Source organism: Arachis hypogaea, chromosome 19 (assembly GCF_003086295.3).
Source record: "Arachis hypogaea cultivar Tifrunner chromosome 19, arahy.Tifrunner.gnm2.J5K5, whole genome shotgun sequence".
Lineage (NCBI taxonomy): Eukaryota > Viridiplantae > Streptophyta > Magnoliopsida > Fabales > Fabaceae > Arachis > Arachis hypogaea.
Window position 1 is genome coordinate 126988927 of NC_092054.1, and position 9931 is coordinate 126998857.

Here is a 9931-nt window from a genome sequence, read left to right on the forward strand (position 1 = left end):
GCTTAATTTTATACTAGAGATGTACCTCACGATTTGTTTGTTCATCACTAAGAAGCTCAGTAAATGATTTTGGTGCATATTTTTCTACCCAAAGTTGCTCATACACCATTTGTGTTATAGGAAAATCTAGATAGCTTTGGCCCTCCAAACTAGCTTCCATGGTCTTTTAAAAAAGAATAATCATTAGGAAACCTTAAATCTATGATAAACAAATTTGATTTTTCTTCAAGTATACCTATCATAATGTAAAATCCTGAAAATTTTATAAGGTTTAGCCACTTCAATATCAGAAGATGTGAATTTAAGTCCAAACCTTGGCAAATTTGTCTCGAGTTTGAGTCACTATAAACCAAATTTTCAATTTTTTTATTAAAAATATTGGTTTTCTAACATTTTTGTCTAAACAAAAAGATAAAAGAGTAAGAATGAAAACAGAACCGTACCTCGTCAAAGACACCGGCGGGACTGTCCTCATAGCTAGCTAGAAAGAAGCCACCCAAAGTGTTTCTGTGTCAAGTAATATTAATGCAACCTCTGTTTAATTTCAAAGTTTAACATAATTTACAAGTCCTATCAAAATTCAAAAGATTTTAGAATGATTTTACCAGTCTTGAAAATTAAGCAAACAAAAATATCCCTGAGTTCACGTCAGCAACAGTTAGTCTTCTAAACTGACGACATTTCTTGGATTCAATATTTACAAATTGCCTAAAGACTCAAACCCATAAAAGAATTGCTGCATTTATAATCTAAAGATAGAAATTACAATATTGGACCTACCCAAAAGCTTCAGCCAATTTGAATTCTCTTGGAATGTATCTTCTAGCTTTCTCTGCCTTCACAAGATGGAGTTAATACAAGGCACTGATAAACAAAGAAACAGAACAGTTAATGAAAGAAACAATTCCCAATTCCCACAAATTAAAGTTGAACATACATAAACAACACTTAGAGAAAGATTCATTGTTACAATTTTGCAGACTTGATGAATTACCTTCCTCTAAATACCCATGGACGCTTACCATAGAACCATACCCAGATGAAGAAGATGATTTTGCTTCTACAGCTTCCATAAACTGTGAATAAAAACAGAATGCCAATAATCATTCATATATAAATGCATGTAATTAGAGAGCAAGAAGAACTTAATTATTGCCTTTAAAGCTGTTTCAGCTGTATCCAAAATCATGACACGTCACTGTATCAAAAATCAAAAGATGTTTCTTTTTCCTTGGCATTTCAATTCCAAAAACTACTTCAGTTAATTTGATTTGAGGAATATTCATAACACATCACTGTATCAACTTAAGTATAAACTTACAAAACTAACCAAACTAACTGAACACTAGCTTGCTTTAACAGTATTGCTTATTTGTATGATAAGATTCACTCAATCTAATCTAACATAAACCCTAAGATGAGCAGAGAAAACATTATTTCACACTGAATCAGCAATTAATGTTTAAAACATGAAGAACAAGATCAGAGTATGGTACCGAAACATTACCCCAAGCCACAGTGCATTCCTCGCTAGTTGCACTAGCTTGATTTAGCTTGGCACTCGATACCTAAAACCAACAAACAAAAATATTTTAAAAGTGAAAGATCATAAATCGAAGTAGTTGAAGTGAGAGAAGAAACTTACAGAGATCCATGATGTGGTTCCTGCAGATGGCACAGTCATCCACAATAATATTTGCAACCAATAACAGAAGCGCTTGATATTAATAACTTCAAAGTGCGAGATAATCGTACTAAAAAATAGGAATAAGTTAGGGTTTAAGGAAAAAGAACCCTAAGCCAATAGAGCAACAGCGTTCCACTTCTTGATCTCGAAGAGCTTGGGCTTCTTGGTGGAAGGGCCAGCGGCGCTGCTGGAGGGCTGGCCGGCGGGAACCATAGGAACATCGGAATCAAGTGTCGCATTAATCTCTTCCTTTCTCTGGCGGAGGGAGCACCGACGGAGGGGTTGTGAGAGAGGTTGACTAACGAGTGTTATTGGAAGCGAGAGTGAGAGCGCCAGCGAAGAACGACCACTACTCCTGCGTGAGAAGGATGGAGAAGGAGGAGAAGAGCGCGGTCGCTGGGACTCGCGAAGGCGCCATGAAAGCGACAACGAACCCACCACCGCTGCTGCCGTCCTGCGTGTCAGTGTGAGAAGGATGGAGGAGGAGTACATTAGGGTTAGGGAGAGAGGGGAGCGCCGCTGCTGCGTGAATAAGGGTTAGGGGAATGGGGAATAAGGGTTTTGTTAGAAACGAAAAGTTAGAATTTTTTTTGGGAACTTTTTGGCCACGCTTTTAAAGCGTGCCAAAAAAGTTATAAGAAACGGCCACGCTTTTAAAACGTCACTATAACAAAATCCTATCGCCACACTTTTAAAGCGTGCCTGTTTTTCTCTATGGCCATGCTTTTTAAGCGTGGCAAAAAAAGTGGCCAAATCTCTATTCCATAGCCACCCTCAATAAAGCGTGGCCATTGACCACTTTTGGCCACGCTTTTAAAGCGTGGCAGAAAAAAACGTGGCCGTTTCTCTAATCAATTGCCACTCTTTCAAAAGCGTGGCCATTGACCTCTTTTCGCCACGCTTTTGAAGCGTAGAGAAAAAAAACGTGGCCAAATCTTTATTCAATCGCCACCCTCACAAAAGCGTGGCCATTGACCACTTTTGGCCACGCTTTTAAAGCGTGGCAAAAAAAAAGCGTGGCCATAGACCTTTTTTCTTGTAGTGATATATGAATTCATTCATCACATATGAACAAATTCCAAACATATAATTTTTATATAGAATTATAATTTCTATACGGTCATGCTAATTTTTTTTTCATGAATTATATTATTATTTAATCTTTTTATATTAACATCTATACAATTAGATGAGTCCAAGTCTCGAATGAAATTGAATTCTTTCAAAACTCAATGAAATTGCTCAACAATACTATATGAAATTGAATTCAATCTCTATTATTTATTTTATTAATACTTCATTCGTTTTTCCTACGGCACTTATAAATTTGAATATATTTTTGCATGAACTTAACACTACAAGAAAATAAGCTTTCTGCCACGCTTTTAAAGCGTGCTGAAAAGTGCTTAAAAGCGTACCGATAGTTTTTCGCCACGCTTTTTGAGCTATCGGTACGCTTTTGAAAGGGTCACATCCACGAGCGTGCCGATTGCTCTATCGACACGCTTCTGTGGATCTATCGGCACGCTTTCTTTTTTGCCATGCTTATATCTCTTGCCACGCTTAAAAGCGTGGCCATAGGCGTTAACCTATAGCTACGCTTAAAAAGCGTACTGAAAAGTTCACATATTGGTATGCTTTTAAAGCATGCCGATAGGATAAGATATGGCTACACTTTTTAAACGTGCTAATAGGGTAATGTATGGATATGCTTGGTAAGCGTGGCTATTGATGACTACAGAAAGATACGGGTACGCTTATGAAGCGTGCCAATAGATGAGGATACGGGTACACTTTTAAAGCGTGCCAATTAACAGGTTATGACCATATTTCTTAAGCGTGCCTGTTGAGGCCAATAGTAAGATATAGCCACGCTTTTTAAGCGTGGCCATAAATTCGGTTATAATTTTTTTTCATAAATTTTGTGCAAAATTCATATATAATTTTAAAATCATAGACCAATTTTACATTGTACATATCAACCAATCGAACACATATATAAACTTTTCCATAAAAGAAAAAAGCTTATATATAAACTTGTCACCACAAAAGTAGACTTTGATCACAAAGTACCAAAAATCAAAGTCAAAAAGAAAATAAGAATTACAATTCCAAGTGTCACATATCTATTTCCTTATACTAAGTTACAAAATATCAAATTTCATGAGTAGTATGTTCATATATTAAGAGCTCCATTGTTTTCACTATTGCCCTGTAGAATTTTAAATAATCTGAAGTTAGTGCATGTTATAAAGGCTATTTTAATTAAGTCTAACAAATCTAATTCCAAATCTAAATTGATTAAAAATAAAAATAGCAAGGCCACTTTAATTAGGTCCCGCAATAATGAAAAAGAAAAAAACATTTTAGCAAGCACATAATTGAAACATATATAAAAGCAACTACTTAAGCCACCTAATTCTATTTTTTAGGGTTTGAAAAATGACAAATACCTTAAAATGCTATATAGACTTATAGCCTTGATAGAACAAATAACTATTTAACAAATAACAATATGGATAATGGATATGGTTCGGGAAAGCATTTGCTGGAATAGAAAACACAGCAATTTTAGCTTTAAACAAGTCTAAATAGTTTAATAATAATAATAATAATAATAATAATAATAATAATAATAATAATAATAGCAATCATGTTACCTAGCCTTCAAATTTTCAATTCAATTGCTTCCTCCACGCTACTGCTCACCTTAGATCACTCCAACACACTTCCTGTTCTTGCTTTAATTCGCTTCAGATTCGTCTACCACCACTTTTCTCTTCAATTGGAAAAGCAAGCTCAGCCTTCATACATAAGATCATTCACAATAATTAATAATATTATACATCATATACCTACTAAGGTGAATTTATTCATTTCTTTTATTTTTTTTAAATGACCCTCTCCAATTGTTTACAGTTTTTTTTTCCATAAGAGTTGTCTCACTGACACAAAAATGTAATTAATAAGGTGTATATTGTTCATATGATTATAGACGACCACAGTTAAATAATGATAAAAATATTTTTTAAATTAAAGTAATATTTTTTTAAATTAAAAATATAATTAAATAATAAAAAACGTTACTTTAATTTTACCAGTAAAATATTGTTAAAATTATAATCATACACTAATTAATTTGATAATAATTAGCTGGCTTATTCCATAGCTTGAACCGTATAATTATACTGCTAGACACAATAATATGAATAGTGATTAGTAGATAAGGTAAAAGAATGAAATGCGAATTGTCTGAATCTTTTTGTTAGTGATGATGTTTACTAGTATGATGTGTGACATAGTTAATAAGATGAAAGTTGAAGATGGAGTATGGAGGATATTTGGCAATGCAAGCAGTTTGCACATGTAGAAGAGGCATAAACAGGGTTGAAGAATGTAAGGTCAATTTAGGAAGCTAATGAGAGAAGAGTAGAAGACAATTAAAGAGGCCCTCTCCTCTACACTCTTGCGCGTCATCTTTCTTGCTCTCAACGCTGGAGCACGCTCAACACGAATCAGTATTTTTGAGCTCGCTGTCCATCCAAAGTAGCATCTCCAATAGCAGCGGCGTTACTCTCTGCAACAGCATCTCTCAGCTCTCTATCCATTCTCCTTCGTTTCTAGTGATGCGTTATGCTTCTGCAAGATTAATGTGAAGGTTAATGAGTTTTGATTTTTGTTCATTTATTGCTTTCTACAACTCTTACCTTCTTGCTATCCATCATTCTCTATCCATTCAAAACATGCAAGGAGAAGTTCATAACGGCACCCAAAAATATTACTCAATGTTTTCTGTCTATTCATGAAAAAACTTTAAGCACTCTATAATAAAATTTCTTTTGATTTTGATTTTGATTCATCATATCTTGTTTATGAAACTTAGGTACTTTTAATTTATAAATCTTTGAAAAAATTCATTAAGTTATTATCTCAGTTGTTAGTAGAGCTTTGTTGTGGTAGAGCTTTGGAAATTGAAGCTGAAGTTTAACATGATAAGACACAGCAACACTATTTTCATGAGTAGATTACCCACCACCTGTTTGAGAAATTACCGCAATGCCATGAGCAAATGCAAAAGAACATGTCCCTCTAACAACCCTTAACTCTTCTCTTCTTCTACCTTTATTATTACTTTTCTGGGGTGATACTTTTCTTTAGCCTGAATACTTAAGCTTCGTGTCAAAGATTAAAAACATGACATTGAATGCAGATGAATCATAATAGTAATATTGCTAGAACTTTTAATTTATAAATCTTTAAAAAATTCATTAAGTTATTATCTCAGTTGTTAGTACAGCTTTGTTGTGGTAGAACTTTGATAATGGCTACTGCACAATTGATTACTAGGTTTTTTATGTGTTTGTGTTAATAATATGTTTCTTAATAATATGCAGTGATTATTTGAAATGAAAAATGATCCAGATATTAAGATGCCGCGAAGAAGTACAAAAACAAAGAAATCTGAAACATGAACTAGAAGGAAAATGCAGCAGAAAACTCTTGAAGAACTAGAATCTCGGGTATGCACCAATTTAAAAAGAGATTTTGCACACTTTACTCAGGACACTTTGCACCCATCTGAATGAAATTTTGCACATATAAATCAGACAGCTTGCACCCACTTTAATGAGAATTTGCACACCTTATTCAGCACAGTCTGCACTCAATGTAATGAATTTTTTGCACACATGAATCGCACAGTTTGCACCTACTTTAATTGGATTTTGCACACATCAATTTGACAATTTGCACCCACTTTAGTCAAGTTTTGCACACCTTACTTGCACAGTTTGCACCCATCTATATCTAAATGCGAGTATTACTTTATTATGATTATGATAATTTATTATTATTGTTATTTCTTATTATATTCCAAACAAACCATGGTTAAAATTGGGTGAAGATTTTTTTACTTTATGTTTGCAGAAATTGATAGAATGTCGTTGTTCTCCCGTTTCGATTTTCACAACAATAAATTCTCTTACAAAAGAGCAAAAACTTGAAGTTGATAAAATGGGGTTCTCATCCATGAAGGCTATTCAAGATTGGAAAATTGATAGGCAGTTATTCCTCGCACTTGCTAAAGCATATAACACAACAACAAGCAAACTGGAATTAGTGGTGGGGGATATCGATGTGACAACAGACAAAATTGGGTTAGCTCTAGGATTACCTTCAATTGGTAAAAGTTTTCCAGAAGAAGAAGATTGGACTTCAGAGCAAGAAAGATTAGTTGCCTCGTTCAAGTTTGTGACAAGCCCATGGTTACAAGAAGTATTACATTCAAGAGAATGTAATGTTTCAACATCCAAAGGGAGAGATTACTTTAGGAGAGCATTTACAATGTTCATTATTAGCTCATTTTTGGCACCAACAAGTAGCGCTGTCACATCCCCAAAGCACTTACGTGCCATTGTTGATGTAGAGAATATCACAAGATACAATATGGCAAGATTTGTGCATGATGAGCTTATGAAAGGGGTTCAAAAATTCAAGAAAAAAATACATTAAGTATTGATGGTTGTCTTTATGTTTTGATGGTAATCAGTGTAATGTACTTATCTTTTTTTTTTCCTTTTTTGATTTCTTTTTTGATGATAATCATTACATTTATTATTTTTCTTGTAGATTATCTATTACCACAAAGACACATTCGGAGATAAGGAAAATTATATGGGGCCTCCACCACCATGGATTGCTTATTGGGATAAAGAAAAACTTGCAAAGAAGTTGATACAGGAGTCATCAAAGCAAAGGCCAACGGTTTGTTTTATTTATTTTATCTTGTTAATTCAATATAGCTTCTTTTTTTTTAAATTGATGATTGCTTATAATATCCAGAATTCTTTCGATTAATGCACCCACTTAATGCACATTTCTAAGTTGAATTCTTTTCACTTCTAGTTATCAGCTACGTTTTGTTTATCCAAGAGGAAATATATTAATTAGGTTTGATCCTTTATGTGTTCTTGTATGATGTGTGATGTGTGTGCTGTTTGAGATACATACAATTGTGCTAAATTCCTAATTGTTGAAATTCTGCTATCTAAATAGAATGCTCAAATGGCATATTTATAGTTATGATAGTGCCTCAATTTTATTCTAAGTCTTATATTTGCATGTTGTGTTTTAGAAGTTATTAAAATGACATTCCAAGGTTGTTGAGTGCAGATGTGGACTCTGCTCCAATGCTGCTAATTACATCAGTGCGATTTTGATTTTCTTTTTTTATGTTTTATGTAATTGCCTTATAATGTAATGCAAGAGCTTTTTTTTTCTTTTAAGTGTCTTGTGAGTATAATTGTGCTGTTTTGTGGTGTGCTTATTAGTGAATTAGTATGTAGTTATTTGCTCTAAAGATTGAATGCAATGTGATAAAAGAAAAATAGTGGCAAGTTTGGTGCGAACTACAGAGAATACAATTACAATGGTAAATAACAAAGTTGAAACTAAACTGACTATTCCGTTGCATACATATCTACTTACTTTCTAGTGAACTTAACCTTTTTGGTGAGGTCTACATGCGGATGAGGCATGTCATGAGCCTTTTCTTTTTGTAATTTAATTATCACAGCACCAGTTTGGCTTGTTGTGAGTATTTTTGTCTCATCTTTGTTGAGATTATAGGATTTGCTTGTGAGATCAAAAGAGAAGCACTAGGAAAAATACATATATACTGACATAACTTTAAGATATACTCCTAATTAAGATGCATATGCCATATACTAAGGCTTTCAAAACTAGAAAGAACTTAGTTCAATTAATTTAATTTATGTACAATTTAATTTTTGCCTTTCTGTACAATTTAATTTAATTTATATGAATTGTTTCAGTTTGATGCTGTGTTTCTTTTTTGGATTTTTTTTGTTTTGCATAATATGATGAGTGTATAATATAATCTGGTCAAAGGCAACAAATTCAATATAGCTTCTTTTTTTTTTATCTTGACACATTCTTCTATTTTCTTACAAAACCTTTATTTGTGTGACTATTATTGTAGGGTATTGTTACCCCTTTTAGTTAAGCAAGGTGTTGTTGATGCTAAATTTGCAAAGAACACAATAAGAGCACCAACTAATTTGGCTAAGAAAAGGGGGGCAAAGGAGCTTAATAAAGATAACACAATGAAGGAAAAGAAAGAAAGGTAAAAAAAATAAAGTTTTGGGATGTTATAAATGAAAGGACTGAAGCCTATGCGTATTACAAACAGTCTTTATCACTAATTAAATTTCTTGTTTATAGATTTGATGAACAAAATAATGACAACAAAATGTCAAAGGAAGATGACAATGTATCAGATGAGAAAAAAGATAAAGAAAGGTAAAAATTAGTTTTGATTTATCTTTTGTGATAAAAGAGAATGTAAAGTAAAATATAGTGTGTGCTTTTTTATAGTGATGCAAAGCAAGATGAGGAGAAGGAGGTCAAAACAAGGTAAAAATAGTGTATGTGCTTTTTTATAGTTATAATTTTTTTATTTGTTGTTCTACAAATCTTTAATTATTGTTTGTATTGATTTAATAGGGAAGACAAAAAAGATGAAAACAACATGAGATTGCCAATGAGATTGCCAATGCGATCGCCTTGAAATAGGGGTATAAATTATAGTTCTTAGTGTTTGTTGTTTTGATTTTTTTATGTTGTTTTGGCTATGCATTATGTGAATATCTATGAGATTTTTGTTATGTAATTTTGCATACATAAATCAGACAATTTGCACCCACTTTAATGAGATTTGCCACACCTTACTCAGCATACTATGCACTCATCTGAATGATTTTTTGCATACATAAATCTGATAATTTGCACCCGATTTAATGAGATTTTGCACACATGAATCAGCACAGTTTGTACCCAATGTAATATTTTTTGCACACATGAATCTGATATTTTGCATCCGATTTAATGAGATTTTGCACACCTCACTCAGCACATTTTGCACCCAATGTAATGAATTTTTGCACACATAAATCTGATGTTTTGCACCCGATTTAATGAGATTTTGCACACATGAATAAGATATTTTGTACCCACCTTAATGAGATTTTGCACATCTCACTCAGCACATTTTGCACCCAATGTAATGATTTTTTGCACACATGAATCTGATTTTTTGCACTTATCATAGTTTGCACTCACATTCCTATTATTTAGATTCCACTTTCTCTCTATTTTAAATCTCATTTTTGTGTATATGTTCTGTTTTATGCTTTAGATGATGTAGTAAAACCTGAATGGAGAGAA

The 9931-nt window shown here is 33.1% G+C and overlaps 1 long non-coding RNA gene across 1 annotated transcript; it reads right to left on the reverse strand.

The window, feature by feature from the left end:
- Positions 1-39: 39 nt before the first annotated feature.
- On the reverse strand, positions 40-1069 carry LOC112778263 (uncharacterized). Its single transcript, XR_003190555.2, has 3 exons — positions 995-1069; positions 781-864; positions 40-163 (listed from the first exon to the last, which is right to left on the reverse strand). It is a non-coding gene; the product is annotated as an uncharacterized lncRNA (long non-coding RNA).
- Positions 1070-9931: the final 8862 nt, after the last annotated feature.